Source organism: Cynocephalus volans, chromosome 6 (assembly GCF_027409185.1).
Source record: "Cynocephalus volans isolate mCynVol1 chromosome 6, mCynVol1.pri, whole genome shotgun sequence".
NCBI lineage: Eukaryota > Metazoa > Chordata > Mammalia > Dermoptera > Cynocephalidae > Cynocephalus > Cynocephalus volans.
The window spans coordinates 46,849,826-46,870,266 of NC_084465.1; the positions used below are offsets into that span (position 1 = coordinate 46,849,826).

Below are 20,441 nucleotides of genomic sequence, written 5' to 3' on the forward strand. Positions count from 1 at the left end.
TTTTGCCATTACTAACGTGACAACCCGTCGTCCCCCACTCGTTCCCTAGCGTCTCTACCGCCTAACGACACCATCTAAGCATCCCCCTCTCTGCCCACACCCTCTCCAACCCACTGTCTCCTCTACTTTTTCCTAACCCTTCAGCTTATTCCTTTATTCTGTCCTTTCTCCAGCATGGGTTTTATAGTCCTTTTTTTTTTTTTTTTTTGTGACCGCGCTCAGCCAGTGAGCAAACCGGCCATCCCTATATAGGATCCGAACCCGTGACGGGAGCGCTGCTGCGCTCCCAGCGCTGCACTCTCCCGAGTGAGCCACGGGGTCGGCCCTATAGTCCATTTTTGAAATGCTCCCGCTTTACCCCAAAGTCCTTTTTCCTTCTGTCTTTTCTAAACATATGTGGAGGAATCACACGGTTCAGGATCGAGTTGACTGTCTGCTTTCTCCTCCTGCCCCTAGGAGCTGAGAGACAATGGAGATGCGTTTCACTGTCAATGCACAAGTATCTCCAAATGGTTCGACTCAGCACTGCCCAGTAGACCTGCTGTTCTTCTCAGTGAGCTGAGCTCTCTCACTCAGCAACGACTCTCCCAAATCTTCTCCACTCTCCTCAGGCATTCAGCCCTGCCCCCTCTCCCACCTTCCCTCACAAGTCACTTTCTACAAGGTGACGTTAGATAGCAATTCATTGGAAAAAGAAAAGATAAAACATGGATGGGAATTCCCTCCTCTTCCTGCTAGCAAACCAAGATGCCTGCCTCCGTGTGCTCCCGTCCTCTACGTCTACCCCATTACGACTGTCTCGGGCCAGTCTTTCTGCCTGGGTCTGCACACCTCTCTCCTCCCTGGTGGACTCTGACCCATCAGTTGCCCCTTCTCCTGCTGAACTGCGTTGTCTCTTGGCATTTACACGGCTCAAGTCTCTCCCACCTGAAACACACAGACCTTTGAAATCTTTCATTGCCCCACCGCATACACCCTCCTCAGTTAGCTCTTCTCTCCCTCACTTCACAGTCTAAAAGGTTGAAAAAGTTGAAATAAGACCAGAGAAAGTATATAAGGATAATAATAGAAGCTCCTATTTGCTAGACAGTACGTCCTTTGTTCCTTCTATAGCCATGAAACTTCTCCAGTCTCACTCACTTTGTCCTATAGACACTGTCTTTCTTCAGCTATCACCATGTAGCTCGTTATCCCAGTGAATGACTCAACAAACGTTTTCATTCAGAGTCTCAGTCACCCACTGGAATCACCTGGGGAGTTGTAAGGGCCTGATGCCTGCCCACCCACCCCCAGAGCATCTCTTGTAATTGTCTGAGATGTAGTTTGGGCATCACGATTTTTTAAATCTCCCCAGATTATTCTAATGTGCAGGCAAGACTGAAACCAGTGTAAAGAAACAGCTCGTCCCCACAATATTGTGTATGCACTTAAAGTATTTAATGAACAGTATTTTGAATATATTTCTTCACACAGCCCACTGTTTGATCTCAAATTCTCTTGTATTCCTCATAAAAAATTCCCTAGAGAAAATGGACTCCTCATACATTGCTGGTGGGAATATAAAATGGTACAGCCATTTTGGAAAACGGTTTGGCAGTTTCTTAAAATGTTAAATACAAATTTACCATATAACCCAGCAATTCCACTCCTAAGTGTATACCCAAGAAAATGAAAACATATGTACATATGTGTTCATAGAAGCATAATAGTCAAAAAAAAAAAACCAAAAGTCCATGAACAGATGAATGTATTTAAAAAGTGCTATATTCACACAATTGAAGAGTATATCTTTATTATTAAGTGGAATACTATTCAGCATTTTTTTTTAAGTAGTAATGCTTGCTACAATATGGAAGACCCTCAAAAACATTATGCTAAGTTAAGGAAGCTAGACACGAAAGACTACATATTGCATGATTCCATTTACTTCACATGTCCAGAAAAGGCAAACCTGTAAAGACAGAAAGTAGATTAGTGGTTACCTGGCACTGAGAATGGGAACAAGGATTAACTATAAATTGGCATGAGGAACCTTACTGGAGTGATGGGAATGTTCTAAAACTGGATTTGGGTGATGATTGCACAACTTGGTAAATTTACTAAAAATCATTGAATTTTATACTTACAACAAGTGAATTTATGGTATGTAAGTTACACCTCAATAAAGCTGTTAGAAGAAACCATCCCTAGGCTTATATTTGTCTAAGTGGATGGGATTGTATAAAACTGAAGCTTATGACAAGTACACCACCATTCCGTGGGGCACTTCACCTCCCTGTCCTCATGGTTTCCAATGCGATGCCACAAGACCGATGGTTTCCAAAGTGTGATCCCTGAAACAGCAGCAGCAGCATCACATGTTAGAAATGCAAATTCTTGGTCCACCCGAGATCTACTGAATCAGAAGCTCTGAGGATGCTGACGAGCATCTGTGCCTTAACAAGCCCCCTTGATGATTCGGTTGCACGCTAACTTGTGAGAAACACTGCACTCAATGCTCTCCCATCCATAGGAATACGGATGAGTTATCCATCGAGATTAAAAGAAGAAACTAGGCTTTTTACATAATAGCAAAATTCTTTAAATAATCCAAACGCCCAACAACAGGTAAATGGATAAACAAATATCGGTGTATCATACCAATATTCATACCAATGAGATACTAATCAGCAATAAAAAGGAATGAGTGAAAGAAGCCAAACACAGAAGTTCTGTTTATATGAAACACTGAGATGGGCAACATCAGTCTATAATGGCAGGAAGCAGGTGAGCGGTTGCCTAGGGCAGGGGGTGGGGAAAGGGCTGAGAAAGCTTTCAGGTATGATGGAGACTGTCTATATCTTGATTATGGTGGTGGTTACAGGGGTGTGTTCATTTGTCAGGATTCGTAAAACTATATACTTAAAATGGGTGTGCTTTATTTTATGTACGTTATATCTCAATAAAGTTGATTTTGAAAGAAAAAGAAAGAAATTGGGCATAAGTGACTCCTGTCGTTCTTGGTTCTCTCTTTCTCTTTGGTCTGCTTGCCCAAAGATGGGGTGGGGGGTGGGAGGCACTTGGCTCTGCCCTGTCTCCATGTGGTAAAGGCAAGGGGTCAGGACCCAGGTCTGCTTTCTAGAGAAAGATCTGTGGGTGGCCATCTCTGTCCCAGCCCACTTGCTAGTGGGGTTGACAGCTGTCTGTCAAGCATCTATGTACATGGGCTCCAGGATACCAAGACTTCCTTGGGTGGGTGGCCCCCAGGTCTAGAAGTGGGAGATGGGGTGGACATTAGGAAATCCAATTATGGCTGACCATCAAATCCACAGTCTCCAAACCCACCTTTGAATTGAAGCGATATTTGAGCTCCATCTGTGTGATTCCTGCATCTGTTTCCTAAATTTGACTCCAAACTCGGAGGCCTCTAAACGCTGGCAGCCTTGGCCAGAGCCATGTCTGTTTCACCCCTTCACCACCAGGGGGCATGAGGAGCAGAGAAAGCTGCCCACTCTCTGACCTCCCCACCCCACCCCCAGCATAGAGAGACAGTCCCTCCCTAATTTATGTCTCTGCTCTCCAGCCTGTCTGTGACAAGGCCACCTTTGGGGCCTCTCTGGTGCCTTAGTTTGTTGATATCTCCAGCATGGCACTCCCCTCTTCTCTCTTATTGTTCTCTCCCAGGCTTTTCACTACCTGCCTTACTCCTTCCTGGTATCTCTCATTTTTGCTCACCCGAGCCTAAACAGCATCCTGTCTCCACACTTTCAATTCTTTGTCCACATGTGGTCTAAATGACATCTCAAAATTAACCTGTGCAAAATTTAAATCTCGCATTGTTTTGAACTCTACAAACTTCCCTCCTGCAGTGTGCCTGTTTTTGTCCATTTGGGCTGCTCTAACAGAGTACCATAGACTGGGTGGCTACTAAACAACAGAAATTTGTTTCTCATACTTCTGGAGGTTGGCAAGTCCAAGATCAAGTTGCTGGCAGATTTAGTGTCTGGTGAGGGCCTGCTGCTTGATTCATAGATGGCACCTTCTAACTGTGTCCTCACATGGTGGAAGGAGGCAAAAGAGTTCTCCTTTAAGAGGGCACTAATATCATTCATGAGGGCTCCACCCTCATGACCCAAGTACTTTCCAAAGGCCCTACCTCCTAATACCATCACATGGGAGGCTAGGATTTAACATACGAATTTGGGGGACATTTAGTCTATAACAGTGTCCTTTATCAGTAAATGGCACTGCAATGGCTCAAGGCAAAACCCCTGGGAGTCATCATGGTTCTCCCACCCCAACAAATCCATCAGTCAATTCTATAGGTCCATTTCTGAAATACATGTTGAATACATGCCTGTTCTTTATCTCCAGTCTCCCTCCTGCGTCCCCACTTGCCCTCCTGTAAGCCATACTCCACACAAGAAAGCAGGGTTGGCAAACTTCTTCTTCAACAAATGAGATAGTAAATAATTTAGGCTTTGCAGGCCATTCAGTCTCTGTTACAACTACTCAGCTGTGCTGACATAGAGCAAAAGCAGCCATAGACAATAAAAAGAATGGGTATAGCTATGTTCCAATAAAACTTTATTTGCAGTAACGGGGGGCTGGCCAGATTCAGCCCATGGCCATAGTTTGCTAATCTCTGCAATAGAGACATTATGTAACTCCATGCCTGAAATCCTTCAAAGGCTTTCCACTCCACTTGAGAGAAAATCCAAATTTCCTCCCATGGCCCCTTCTCTCTCTCCTTCCCACTCTACTCCAGCCACACTGGCCCCTTTCTTTTCTCCACACATGATACAGCCTTTCCTGCCCCAGAGGCTTTGCTTTAGCTGTTTCCTCTGCCTGGAGGTTCTTCCTCCAGGTCTCTGCGTGGTTCACTCCTCCTTCTTCAGGCTACAGCAAGAACAATGCCTCCCCTCACACCCTGTCTACGAATAGCCCCTTTCCTCGGCTACTCTCTGTAATACACAAAAATCACCCTGTTTGGTTTCCCTATATCACTGAGCACTGTCTGAAATTTGCTTTTGCATTTATTCATTTACTTACTGAGTATCCATGTTCCCCAACTAGAGCCCCGGAGAGGCAGGGACCTGGCTCTTATGTTCCCCATAATGTCCCTTGTGCCTAGAATAAAATGCCTAAGACTCATGCACTCTCTTGTTTATCAAGGATACTTACTGAGTGCCTAGTACGTGCCAAACACTGTTCCTGGCTCATGGTTGATACTCAATAAATATTGGTTGAGTGAATTAAGGACAGAATAAGTGAATGCTACCATTCCCTGAAGTAAACATGCAACCATTTTCCCACATATTTAAGCATTTTTAAAGAAGTTCCTTTATGTTTCCATCCCCTTATTAATGTGCTCACGACCTCTATATTGACATTTGAATATACCACTCCATCTAACTGCCGGAGTTCCTTTATGCATAACCACCTCTGCAGGGTGGGAATTTTACATTCCCACCTTGGATCAAAGCCCCCAGGAAGCCATATGAACATGTTTAAGCCTGGCCACACAAGACTGAAAAGTGTCTGGGTGTGTGAGGACCGACTCTCAGCTAACTCAGGATCATTTCACCTTTCAAATGATTAATATTCTCCTTCTCTCCCTTCTCCCAGACAATAGGGCTCAGAGCCCAGGGCAATGCTTTGCACTCAGTGGGTGTTAGTAAAGACATTACAAACTAAGCTTCCCCAGACCACCAATGCAAATGACATGTCTTCCCCTCAGCACCATCCCCTGTTTTTGCCACTCCTGTCTGTGGCTTTTCCTTCAGACCTGTACTTTTGTTTCCTCTGGCAAAAAAAAAAAAAAAGAGGTTCCAGCTCCCTAAAAAGCAGAAATATAATTGTATGTAATACTGTTGGACACTTTGTACAAGAAAACAGGCATGTACAGCTTTTCACAAAAACACTGTGATCAAATGCATTTTTAGAATAAGGCATTGCTGCATTGAGTGGAGATATAGACATAGAATAAGCAGTGAAAATAGAAGGAGCAGCAGCTGGCATCTTGATGCATTCAGCTGACAACTGACTAAGGAGGGGGCACAGGGAGGGGATGACATGTGGAGAGACCACAAGGTCTTTGGAGAGGAGGAGACATGGAATTTAGGTTTTGTCTCTCACTCCTTCCTTCTCTGCATCTCTCTCCAAACTCTCAAGATGGCAATTCTGCTAACTGAGGCCACTCAGGTAACATCAAAAGCCCCATTTCATTTGCAATCAACCATAGGGACTCTCATTGAGCAGATGCATCAGGTGATCTGCGAAAAGACCACTCATCTCCACTGCTGTGGGAAATGCCAGAGCATTGAATGGTGCTGCCAATAGCCTTCTGGTCTCCTTCCTGGCCAGGTCCAGAAAGCCAGAAGTAGAGAAGGAAGCATTGTTATAAATCTTAACACAATTTCAAATCCCCAAGCTAAAATCCCCAAAACACAAAAGGAAATGCCATATGTAAACATAACCATGTAATCTGTTATAGTCTAGATGTCTGTTTCCCCTATCCCCAAATTCACATGTTGAGGTCCTAACCCCCAGTGTGACTGGGCCTGCAGGGCCTTTATGGAGGTGAATATAGTTAAATGAGATCCTAAGGGCAGAGTCCTTATGTGATAGGATTAGCATCCTTACAAGAAGAGAAACCAGAGTGCGCTCTCTCTCTCTCCCGCCTTGCCCCCCACCATGTGAGGACAAAGCAAGAAGACTGCTGTCTGCAGTCCAGGAAGAGAGCCCTCACCAGGAACTGAATTGGTTGGTACCTTGATCTGGGACTTCTAGCTTCCAGAACTGTGAGAAAATAAATTTCTGTGGTTTAAGCCATGTAGTCTGTGGTATTTGTTATGGCAGCCTAAGCAGACTAAGACATAATCTTTGCATATTACTTTACATTCTTTCACATTCTTTCCCCAAAATGCAAACAGTCCTCATGATGTGTTCCTACTGTATATGTGTTTTCAGCATTGAATCCTCTTTATTTAGCATGGAATTGCTGTGTTAACATGGGGAGAAAGAAAATAATGAATCCACCCTTAGTGTCTATTAAATGCCAAGCACTCTACAAGACAGTGTACACATCATTTTCATTTAACGTTCTCACCCATCCTGTGAGGTGGCACCACTTTTCTTTCCAAAGATCACACAACTGTAGAAGAGATCTAGCATATGAACTCAAGTGTGTCTGACTCCAAAATACGAGCTCTTTCTCCCTTTAAATTATTTCTCCTTAAACATAAACTACATAAGTCTGATTACAAAATGGGAGAAGAGTAGGCCTATAGGTCTATGCCATTGTGAAACACTAATATTTAAAAATAAAAAGAAAGCCAATTGTTTTTAAAGGCCAGGAGACCCTCAGTCCAAAGGCAATGAGAAGGAAAGATATGACCATCTCTGGATATCCGGGTTTGGAGCCATCAGCCTAGGCTTGGACCCACATTTATGTAAGAGCAGAGACTCGCAACTTTCTCTTCTAATATTTTAGCACATAGAGCACAATGTGAGGACAGCCAGTTTTCGAGAATCATCCCAGCTCTGATGGTTGTGAGGCTGTGAGGTATTCCAGAAGGCAGAGCCAAAGCTCTCGCGACTTTCCTCAGACTTGCCAGTTGCTTCGTAAAGTCCATTAAACTTCGTTGGGGCTTGTTAGAGGTTGTCAGGGTGTGTCATGATTATTGTTTTCCATAGCAATGGGAAGGGCACAGTGGGGATATGAAAGTCACGCCTAACTGCTCACCAGCCCTGCTCTAGGGAGCACGTGCATGCACAGACAACAGCTTTGAGATCTCAGTGCTCTGCTCTGCTCGGCCAAGCTCAGGCTCATCTCTATCCTATGTGTGCAAAGAGAGGAGGAAGAGAGGGCATATGTGGGGGTCTGGATTTGCTCCTCTGCATCTAGTTATTCCATAAAAGAATGAATCCTTCCTTTAAACAGTTTTTACATCTTTGGGCCCATAGCTAACGTCCAGTGTTTCAGGAAGGCTGGGAGGATGTAAACAGTGGTCTCTGCACTCAAAGCGCCTTCACTTCACAGCAATTAGAGAACTAGATGACTGTGTCATGCTCCACAATTTAGGATCGAGGACCAAGCCCTCTGGTATTATATATAGACTATAATCACAAAGACAGATGTCACTTGGACTGGAGTAGAAGAGTCCCAGGAGAGGACCCTGAAAAGTGGATGGAATTTGGAAAGGAAGAGGATGGAAAGAGTATGGTGGACAGAATAATGCACCCCCCCCCCCAGATGCCCATATCCTAATCCCTGGAACCTGAGAATATGCTATGTCACATGGTAAAAATGATTTTGCAGATGTGATTAAGTAAGGAATTGAGGGGGGATATTATCCTGAATTATCCTGGTGAACCCAATAGAATCACAAGGGTCCCTTTAAGAGGGAAGCTGAAGAATCAGAGTTAGTGCTGAGAGATGTGACAATGGAAGCAAGAGGTTTGAGTGATATAAGGAAAGGGCCAAGGAATTTGGGAAACCTCTAGAAGCTGAAAAAGGCAAGAAAATGGATTCTCCCCTCAGAGCCTCCAGAAGGAGATCAACCTGCTGATATCTTGACTTCAGCTTAATGAGACTGATTCCAAACTTCTGACTTTCACACCTTTAAGATGATAAATTGTGTTGTTACAAGCCGCTAAGGTTGTGGTGATTTTACAGCAGCAACAGGAGACTAATAGAAGCGGGAGCATTCAACTTAAAAAATCAGCAAGGTCAACAAACCCAAAAGACAGTGACTTCCAAGTGATGACAACCCACAGTCCTAGTACTGGGGTTAGGAAGAAAGACGAAATGCAGGACGCCAGGGCTGCCATCACAAAGTGCCACAAACTCAGCAGCTTAAACAACAGGAGTTTATTGTCTGACACTTCTGGAGACTAGAAGTCCAAGATCAAGGTGCCAGCAAGGCCAGCTCCTCTGGAGGCTCTAGGGAAGGATCTGTTCCAGGCCTCTCTGGTAGCTTCTGGTAGTTCCTTGGCTTGTGGCAGCGTAACTCCAGTCTTCACATGGTGTTCTCTGTATGTGCGTGTCTCCCTATTTCCCAATTCCCCTTTTCTATTAGGATACCAGTCACATTGGATTAGGGACCCACCCTACTCCAGTATGACGTCATCTTAACTTTAACTAATTGCATCTGCAATGACCCTGTTTTCAAATAAGGTCACATTCTGAGATACTTGGGGTTAGGACCTCAATACATGAATTTGGGGTGAAGGGTGAAGGAAACAGCTAAACCTGTAACACATGGGTAGATGGTAATTTAATCCTGCAAATGCCAATACCTCCGGTAGCTTCCACAATATACTAGATGTATGAGTGCTGCAAAGGGAACAGAAAGAAGGTAACTGCCTTTGAGGAATTGACATTTGTGCCTAGGCCTATAGTAGGCAGAGGTGGCATCAGATTCCACATGGTCTCAGGTCTTGGGCCAGAGAATTTCTATGTCAACAAAGTGATGACAAATCATATAACAGGACAAGGCCAGAGCACCACACCTGAAGCCTAACGAAGAAACTCAACAGATTCAAGGAAGAGTCTATGCCAGTTTAGGGACACTTGTAACAGTACAATGCTTAGCTCCTTTAAAGTGTTACAATTTTCTGTGAATCATTTTTCTAACCATATTTTCATTCTCTAAGCTATTTTAATGACATAAATTCTGTATTGATTATTGAACATTACCCCTTGGCTTTTCTCACCAATAGTACCTTCCAGAAGTGAAAACTCAGAGCAGCACGAAGAGCTGCCAGAAAAAAACAACAACAAAAACCAGCATTGGATTCTGGGGAGTGTTTAGCTCAAACACATTGAGTGACACAAAATGCCACAGAAGTGAGGGGCAACTTCCTTGCCATGGCAAGAAGAACAAAGCAGAAAAATCAAAGAATTAATGGAGATGGAAAGACAAGCAGGAGGGGCTTTGAGACCTATGGATAAGTAGATAAGGTGGAAAGCAACGAGAAAGGTACTCCTGGAAGTTCTGCAACTCACTCACGTTGGGACATCAGTTAAGACCAGCCAGTCCTCCTGAGGCTCTTTAGTCCCAAGCTCTCATCTGGGCACATGCCACCTTCTCAGAGCACGGTCACTCTTGTTAAGCCCCAGCAAGCTTACCTTTACTATTGCTACACCCACTGTCAAAGAAATACTGATTCTGTCATTTTATCTTAAAAATAGGTTGATAGATAGCCAGCCATTAAATATTTATTTAGAATATTGTGATATGCAAATACCCCCTGTTAAAATATACCCCAGCAGACAGACAAAATGGATTCCCTGTGGCTAAAAAGAGACACTCCAAAGCTACCAAACAGAACCAAAAACCATAGCAGAATAAGGGGTTAAACACACATTCCCACTTACAAAATATAAATTTATGTTACTGTCATGAAGCTTTTCTTTTTCTGTAACATAAGCAGAAACTTGCTCCTGGAAGATAATGTTGAAACAGCTACAGCGGGAAAATTTCCCACTGACCTCTGGCAGGCCACCTGGCAACAGCCAATTGACCCCCTTATTTTTGTGGCCCTGCTACAGCTGCGATTGGACAGAGAACTGGCTTTGCAAGCACTGCTTCCTGATAAGTGGCCACAATCTCCAAACCAGTTTCAGCTGGTTCATAGAGACTATGCACAAACTATCTTTCATGTCCTATAGTTACCTTTTGATGTCAGGGGCCAAATTCCACCTCCTTTTAATACTAAATCTTCACCTGGAAATGAACGTGGGACACATGATGCATCTGTGTTTACTCACTGCACATGCACATGACTCCCCTCAAAAATATTCATAGATTCTCCCAAACCTGCTAAATACGTCTATAAACCCAACTCTGCAAGGCATAAACACCATTTTCTCTCTTTCAGTCTTCCCTGGAGGTTGCATTCCCCAATCTTCCTTTTTCTTCTTTTCTTCTTCCATAGATCTCATGGTCTTTAACATCCTGCTACCCAGTACAGGATGGGAGAAGCATTCATTCAACAAACATTGGGTGCCCATTATGTGCCAGGCACTATGTTGGGCACTGGAAATCCAAGGGTGAACAAGACATGGTCCCTGTCCTCAAGAGACTTACAGTGAGGTATGGAGGTATAGGGAGAGAGTCAGTGACCACATCACAAAGACAACTGCTGCAGGAGACGTACAGAGAGTGTATTATGTGCACCCAGAAGGGGAACCCAGCCCAGACTGGAGGGTTAGGAAAAATGTCCTCGCAGCGATGCTGAGACTCTAGTGACATTAAGTAAATTATGGGTTAACAAACTTTTTCTGTAAAGGACCAGATAGTATCTCTTTTCGGCTTGGCAGGTAGTATGGTCTCTTTCACAACTACTCAACTCTGCCACTGTCACATAGACAATGCAGCTGCAGACAATATGTAAACAAAACAAAATGGCAGTTTCAATTAAGCCTTACTTAGGGACACCAGATTTCGTATTTCATGTCATTGTTATATGTCACAATATGTTGTTTTGATTTTTCTTAACCACTTAAAAATGTAAAAACCATGATTTTTCCTAGCACAGTTCAGTGGGATTGGAGGGAAGGATTCTGGGCAGATTGGGTCATACCTGTGATTGTCCCCAACAACCTGATCTTTACTACTTCTACCTCCCCTGCATCTTTGCTAATCAGTTTATTTAGGAAAATTAATAGAAATGTTGATATCTGTGGGATCATAGACAAGTTACTTAACTCCTTTGTGCCTGTTTCCTCACCTATAAAATGAAAATAACTTAGCATCTACATCACAGGGTTGATGTGGAGATTAAATTACTACTTAATACACCTCATTCTCCTACAAAACACTCTCATTTCTCTGTATTCACTGAAACCTTCAAGTGTGCTAGTGAGTCTCTGTGTCACCAAGCCACCACACCAAGGAGCACGATAAAAGACGTGGCCATCTGCCATGAGCTGTTAGAGTGGGAAAGGCAGAGGGTGGCTTTAGACGAGTCATTTAACTCTCTAGATATTAGTTTTCTTACCTTGAGGGCAAAGAGAACTATAATTTAAAGTCCTTGCTGGATCTCACGCTCTATAACTGTGTTAATAATTTTTGTGTAGAAATTACACAGCTTTTACATGTTTATCAACAACTTTAAATTTGATACATTTCAGCACTTTTCTATAAATACCGAAATGCATTTTTTAATTCTTATAGGAATTATAAAAACAAATTGATGGATTCGAGTCTCCCATTCTCCCTTAAACGTCCTGCGAGCTCCATCTACCTCAGTCTCTGTAGCTAGACTAGAGACTAGTAGGGGTGGGTTCTGAGGTGGGAGGTGCAGGGATAACCTCAGGCCCAGGCCACTGCAGGCTGCATGGGTCTTCCCATCTTCCTCTGGAAAGGGGGGAACTAGGAGAGTTAGTTATAAAAGAAACCAAAGGGTAAATCCACATGGATTCTCTCCAGGTGCCCATGGGCTCGCTGCCAGGGTCACTCTGAGGAACAGGACAGTTGACATCACTTGTTAGGGCGGGTTTTGCCACTTCCTCACTGCCTGAGGACTTGGTAGGTAGGCCCACACCCATCTGTCCTTTCAGAACCTTGGCAGCATGTGTCAGCTCCATTGAGCACGGTGATCTTAGCTTCATTCAGGTTCCCTGAATCATTAAAGGCTGATTTTCTGTTTCAAGGTCTTCTGAGACTGAGTAATCCTCCACATATCCTGTCAGGACCTGCAAGGCTCGTTATGGCCAGTGAAAACTCCTTGGCCCTCATGAAACCCTGTTGAGTCTGGGCAAGTCTCTTCAGCAGTTAGATGGGCCACTAAAGACAGGCCAGGTCATAGCTGGAGAAGGCTCATCAGACAATTCTGGCTGAGATGAGTCTGAACCAAGAAATTTCTTCCCAGGCTCCTTCCGAGGAAATACCCTGTCCTAGGCAAGAGATGAAATGTTCACTTCTCCTACTCAACTTTAGTTCAACTGAAGGCATTGAATTACAATTACGACAACTCACAACGAATGAATTGTATGCTTACAACAAATGAATTAGGTAAATTATACCTAATGGAATTTACCAGTTTTGAAGGTTCTGCAACTGAAGAAGCAGAGTTGGGATTCCACACTGCTGAGCTTGGGTGCTTGCTCCTGCTCTGCGGCCTGTGCTCTCTCTCTCTACTTAGGAGAGAAGAAAGAGCAAGCAGGAATGGGAGTGAGAGAGAGGGGAAAGATCTAGAAAGATATCCACCAAAAGAAGGCTTTTTGGTGATTTTTACTTTCTTCTTCATATGTCTTTATATTGCTTGATTTGGGGTAAATCAGCATATATTATTTTTCAGTGAAAGCAATAAAACTATTTTCCTTTTCGAAAAGAGAAACAAGAGATGCCCACACTGTATTTGAGAAGAGCTATACTGAGAGACCGATTCTGATTAACTGATAGACTAAACTTTCTGTTCAATGGGCAAATTATTTTTCTTGAAAACTTCCTATCTGACAGCACTCTAACCCTAACCCTAATCCTGAAAGGTAAACAGTCAAGCCATTCTGAGATGGAGGCAAATATCTTAAGGCATGGCATCAACTTGCAGAAAAACAGGCAGATCTTTGAAATTTGAAATATGGTGTCACTTTGATTTTCATTATAAAACTGAAGATACACATATGGAGAAAACACCTAAAATATAACAAAATCACTCAAGAACACAGAAATCTTTTAAATTTACATGTTTTAAAAGTATAAAGCTACACAACTACGCCAATTGTCTGGTTGAGACAATAGCTACGCTAATTGTATTGTTAAAGCAATTCAGAATAACTAAAGTCAAAATGTTTCATTATTTTAGTTATTGTCAGGGCTAGGGGCTCAGGCCCTTCAAACCCATTGCACAGACTGGGTCACAGACCCCTCACATGCCAGGCTGGGGCATAGACCCCTCATACGCACGTCCATGCTAGGTAATTGGGAAAGATCCCAAGAGCAGATGACATGAGCTCAGTAGGCAGTGGTCGTGGAGGCGACCTCTCGGGGCATCCCAAGGGTACTGGCAGCAACAGTAGCAGCCTCCACGTGGAGCCCCCTGGGGATGGGGGGCCCTGTAGATCAGAGCTACTTGTCCTTTATACTTAAGTCCATAACCCAGGACACCTGGGTGCACATGAGCAATTATGTTAGACAATAACCAAGGAACACCTGAGCGCACGTGCATATTTACATCAAATGCTCGGCAAGATTCTGAACATCTGAGGGGCCCTGACTATTTTCCTTCACTTTCCCTACAAAAAGGAAAACACTTTTTATGGAATTCCAATGTGTGAAGTAAGTTTAAAGTATATGTATATATTCAGTGCTTAAGGTTTTATGTTTTGCACAATAATTTAAAAGCCTAAAGAAAAAAATAGCATTAGACTAATGAAACAGAACACAAAACCATCAATTGAACAAACTGAGAAGTCCCTCAATTTCACTCAACCTCCTTGCTGAAGTTTTTACCTAAAAAACAAACACTGCTCTTTGGTCTCCTGCTAGCTGGTGTTTTGCAGGCGTTGTTGGTTTGTATAAAGAGATGAAACAGGTTCGTTCAGTGAATATTGACTGCAAACTTCCTCTGTACTTAGTCCTGAAATGGAAAAGATGTGGTGCCTGACTTCTAGGAGTTTTCTTTCTAGTACATCAGAAGTAAGAAGATTAACCTGACCTGTAGGGAACCAAATTAAAAACAACAGTGACATCAATTTAAAATACAGCAATAAATAAAAACACAAATAACAGGTAAGAACCATTGAAAATCACCTTTGGAAACACTCACAGATCTATGAAATTAGTGTTTGGGGAATGTTTGAATTTATTCTCTGATTGGTAAATGTCTTGTAAAAATGAATATCTCCCATTTTGGCTTAGTTCACAACCACTATTCTTCCATGAGGGTATTTCCCATGAGCTTCTTGGTATTCCAAATATATCATTTCAAGCAACCCATAAATTTACCCAGTGACACTGCACAGATTTTAAATGTATACTTTAATGTATTGATAGGTGAGTAAATTTTAAGACTTTGCCTTAGCTCCCTTCCTATCCTATAAACCTTCTTTGTAGGAGAATGAAATTCCAAAGTGCTTAAGCCTGCAATTCTCACAATGGTTATACCTGCCCACTCACAAGGTAAACAAATGTGAGACGTTTAAAGTGATCCTAAGCCAGTTAGAACTGGACAGAGCCTTGAGAACCCAAACAAAAGTATTTCACGTGGTCCCCCTGGAAGTAGATTGAGACAGGCTTGGGGTTTCTCATTTCTAAGAAAATATCAAGCTGTCTGAAAATGACCACTGAAACATGTACCAGAAAAAGTAAACATATAAAATAGGGAGCAAAATATCTCTGCATTATCCCTGGCAATTAAAATTCGTTTTATAGAAAATGAGAACATTTGCCATAAAATCGAACTCTTTCCCTCTGTATACAGGGTGTATGTGTGTGTTTGTGTGTGTGAAAGTCAAAATCTAAGGCAAGTAACTTCACAAATCACCTTTTTTTGGCAGGTTTTGGAATACCTCTCATCTATTTTTCCTAGCCCTAGGTGCCTCAGGGAGAACATTTTCTACTTAAATCGACTCTCACTTTCAGGTGTGTCTTTACATGCCCTGTTTGCTGCCTGCGCCTCTTGACAGAGACTCTCAAATCCCGGTAAGTCATGACTGCTGTCGCTGGCAAGTTGGCATTTTATGAATTAAGTGAAGGTATCTTCAAGTTGAGAATTTGGGGGGTGCGTGGGGAGTCAGCATAGAGTAAAAAGAGAGTATAACATATTAGACCAAAAATTATAATTATTTTTTTAAGTGAGAAATAATCAGATGATATATACTTATACACAAGTTATCAAAGCATAAGACAGTATCCAACTGGAAAATTGATGTTTAGTGCATAGAGAGGTGCAGCCAATGACCTGAGCCTTTCTGTAGTGTTGAAAGGACGCTCCAAATGACATAGTGTTGAAATGCACAATTCTGAGTTGTACGTTCGGTGAACACATAGTTGTTGGTGATAAAACTTATGACATTTTCAAAAAGGTTTAAATTCTTTAGAACTATTCATATTTTCAAAATATTTTTGCTAATATCCTAGATATGTGTAAATTAAGTTTTAAGAAAAACATGATGTTCCTGAAAAACAATAAACTCTATAGCTCTGCGTTCTGCTTTCTCACTGCGATGCAATTTAGGCAAAACATAGTTGAAATAGCTAATGATTCCTGACGTAATGTGGCGAAAAAATATCTTACACAAATAAGGGAAAGTTACACATAAGATTTCTGTGAGAACTGTCACTTTCGATGTAAAAAATTACCCATTTAATGGTAAATGGGTAGCATGCCAGAAAAAGTCTTAAGGACTAATATAAATAAATGTGTTATAATTATCCCCTGTGTTTAATACTGTGCGTTTGCAGAAGACAGGAACAGCGGTAGAAACAGAAGTGGAATGCCTGCCTTTCTAGTGGAGATGCTTTTCTCAAACACTATTTCCATCCATGGGTCTGAGTTGGGCAGTTTGGCATTATCTGCGTCTTCATCTGTTTCATTCAAATGTTTCAATGAAAAAGAGGAAACTCTGACCAGACGTTGGACAGGGCAAAGCCTTCAAGTGAGGGCAGATGAGGCAACATTAGTGAACAGTCAGTAAATGAAACCGATCAGCAATGCCAGAAAGTTAATTATTGTCAGTTCAAAGTATTTTATAGTTTATTGCAACACTTAATGTGTTTCAAGACCAGCATTACATAGCAGCATTCATTAAACAATTACCAAAATGCGTCCAATGCCCTTTGGAAACATATTTACATGCTTTTCATCCAAATAAGGGATACAATGTCAAAAGTCCCAATCACTTTTACGTGTATTACTCAAGCTCACCAGACCACACAATTAAGAATGCACCACTGCAGAGTAGGTTCCCATTAAGTGTTAGCTGCCATCTCTAGGTACAGCAGCTCTGACCTTCACATTGTAAAGATTTCAGAGTTACTTAGGGCGTTGGTTCTCAAACTTGAGCATCCATCAAACTCACACAGAGGGCTGGTAAAATCACAGAGTGCTGGGCCCCATCCTCAGAGTTTGTGAATCGGTAGGTCCTGGGCTGCAGGCTGATCATTTGCATTTCTAACAAGTTCCCAAGTAATGCTGATGCTGCCAGTCCAGCAGGGTCACAAACCATCTGGGTTTGCCCAGGATTGAGGGGGATTCCAAAACCTGGGGGCTTTCAGTGCTAACACCAGAAAGGTCCCTGGCAAACCGGGATGAATTGGTCACCTTATTAAGCCCAGGGATCACACTTTGAGAACCATGGTTTGATAAGATTAAATGGGCTTGATGATAATTTAGATTTGAAGGGTAAGAGGGGGAGGAATCAAGGACGACTCTCAAATTCTGTCCCGAGCAAGTTGGTCCATGGTTATGCAATGAATCTCTAACTGCTGCCCATTGGAATCACTTGGGATCTTTAAACAATACTGATGCCGGAAAACCCTCCCCTTAGATATTTTGATTTATGGTATGGAATGTGACCCAGGCAGCAGAGGTTTTTGTTTGTTTGTTTGTTTTGTTTTGTTTTGTTTTTTAAAGTACCCTAGGTGATTCTAACAACAAAGTTTGGAAGCCCCTGGATTACGCCATTCTCTTAGAATAGGACTCAGGAGAAGGGCAGGTATGTGGGGCAAATTAATGAGTTTTCCAGGTACATACACTGGAGTGATATTCAGCCTTAAAAAGGAAGGAAGTTCTGACATGTGCTATAACACGGACGAACCTTGAGGTTCATTATGCTAAGTGAAATAAACCAGTCACAAAAAGACAAATACTGTATGATACCACTTACATGAGATACTGAGTAGTCAAATCCATAGAGACAGAAAGTAGAATGGTGGTTCCCAGGGTCTGGGGAGGCGGGGGTGGGGTGGGGGTGGGGGTGGAAACATGAGGACTAGTTTCATGGATACAGAGTTTCAGTTTTGCGAGATAAAGAGTTCTGGAGGTTGGTCACACAACAACTTGAATGTACTTAACATGACTGAACTGTACACTTAAAAAGGGTGAAGATGGTAAATTTTATGTGTATTTTTAACCACAATAATAAATAAATAGATAGATATTTTTTAAAGAATTCATTAAAAAAATCTTCCCGAGTGACTCTAAGATGCATCTAAGTCTGTGGCCTGCTGAGCTAAGTGGAGGTGCTTGGCAGTCAGTGGGATTACTAAACTGTGTGATTCTGTCATTTATTTCCTCACTGAGCAACGGGTGATGATCCTTAGCCAATTATTAATATGGGAATGGTGTCTGTTCTAGTCCAGTTTGGGATCTTCTAGAGCCTCCTGCTCTTCTTCTTTGGGGCAAGACATTCATGAACCTGGCTGATTTATGTTGGGCAGTTTACCCATTTGTACCATGACCTTTATGATCACTTGAAGGTAATTCTCAAACTGAGAAACTTCTCAGAACTTCATTTTCATCACAGAAATGTGATGCATTGTGATGCTGTCCACCGCACCCCGAATGCTCTGCGAAAGGCATTCCACGTGTTCTCTTACTCCTACAGTAAGCATTGCAGTTCTGCCTCCTTTCTCTCTCAATCTGAGTCCTTGGAATTCTGCAATCTACATCCCTCTCACCCTTCCAATGGAGGGAGAGTGTAGCCCATGGTCTGTAGTGGGAAACAGTCTTTGGTTTGGAATCTGCTCTTTGAATGGATTTCCCACTGGAGAGAAACAGGAATGCCATGGTATTTTCTATGTAGCGTTGTAATTGCTCTCAGTAACCCAGAGCCTGGATCATGTGAAGCCCTGAATCGTGGGCTCTTCACACAGATCATAATCTTACTGAATTCAGTTTCTTTGATTATAGAGAATTATATTGTCAAACTTTGCTAATATTTCCCATTCTTATTAAAAGGATAATCACATTGCCAATCCTTTTGCATTTCTGGACAGAATGAAGCACGCAGGCAGGAGTTCTAAATCCAGGACAGCATCAGGTTTGGAGATTTTGTGTTATCAAAAGTGTAGCTGGGTGACTGACTAGAGGCCACATAGCCTGGCTGAGAAAAAGGCAACAAGAAAATACTGCCTAGACGAAGTGCTTGGGTTCCGGTGCACATGCAGAATGGACCTTCCTGAGGCTCCTTGCTGGATTCTCCCATAGGTCATCACAAAGTTTTGTATAAGGTCATGAGCCCCAAATTGCAGACTTTTCTAACAGAACTCATCTTCAGAAGGAGATGTTGCGGAAGACTGCTTCTCAGTGACTCATTTTCTTATGACATTGGACTTCTGAAAAGAACCACAGGCTGTGTAAAAAGCTTGGATCGCAGTATGAGAAATTTGCCTGAAATCAGGCATTTCAGAACATCCTAAAAAGACTTCATAGGGAGACTAGAATTGGAGTTTAGGAGGGTGGCATTCAAGGAAAAGGAAACAGACTGAGAGGAGGGTTCATAAAGCAGGAAATGGTGAGACAAGGCTGGAGTGCAGGGAATGTGAGATTAGAGGGATTAGGAGTTTGGAACTAGTAGGATAAACAAAGAATTCATTAGGAAAAGCCTTGAAGGACAGATTGTGGAAAATATTCTCATCCGTAAATACATGAAAAATATTTTTACATTTACTACTATTCAAATAAAAAATTGAAAAATAATGAGGTATAATTTTTTGACTTTTTAAATTGACAAAGATTTAGAAATTCATAATACATTCTAAAGGGATGTACTTACAGTCAACAGTTGTTCCATAGGCTGTTGTGAGAGTGTAAATTGGGACAAACTCTCTGCAAGGCAGTTTGACAGTAACATCAGAAGCTTTACACACACACACACACACACACACACACACACACACACACACACAGTATATTTATTTGTCTATATGTATATGACATGTAATGTGTATGTACAGTTATGCACTGTATAATGACATTTCAATCAATGATGGAACATATATACAACGTTGGTCCCATAAGATTATAGTGGCTATACCGTATAGCCTAGGTGTGTGGTTGGCTATGCCATCTCAGTTCATGTAAGTACATTCTATGATGTTCACACAACAACAAAATCACCTAATGACACATTTATCAAAACATATTCCTGTCATTAAAGAACACATGACTATATATATACTCTTGATATAACACATGTATGTCTGTATACACACTCTTTGCCCCATTATTTCCACTCCATTTAATATATCCTAGGGAATAATGAAGGATATATACAAAGATTAGCAGAAATATTTATAATAGGAAGACATTAGAAATAAAGTACACATCAACCAATAAGGAATTTATTAAATTAATTCTGGTTCTTGAATTCAGAGGAATACTATGCAGTAATTTAAAATATTGGTGCAGGACAGTAGGTAAACTTCTTTCCTCCCAATCGAGTGAGGTACAAATATACTCCCATCTGTAGCAGGGCTCTCCACAACAATGACTTAGGGGTGCAG

The 20,441-nt window shown here is 42.1% G+C and overlaps 1 protein-coding gene across 1 annotated transcript in view; it reads left to right on the forward strand.

The window, feature by feature from the left end:
• Positions 1 to 15,601: 15,601 nt before the first annotated feature.
• LAMB4 (laminin subunit beta 4) overlaps positions 15,602 to 20,441 on the forward strand; it is a 98,891-nt gene continuing 94,051 nt past the window's right edge. The window contains exon 1 of the mRNA XM_063100053.1: positions 15,602 to 15,635. The gene's annotated coding sequence lies outside the window, so the exon portion shown is untranslated. The remainder of the gene's footprint in view (positions 15,636 to 20,441) is intronic.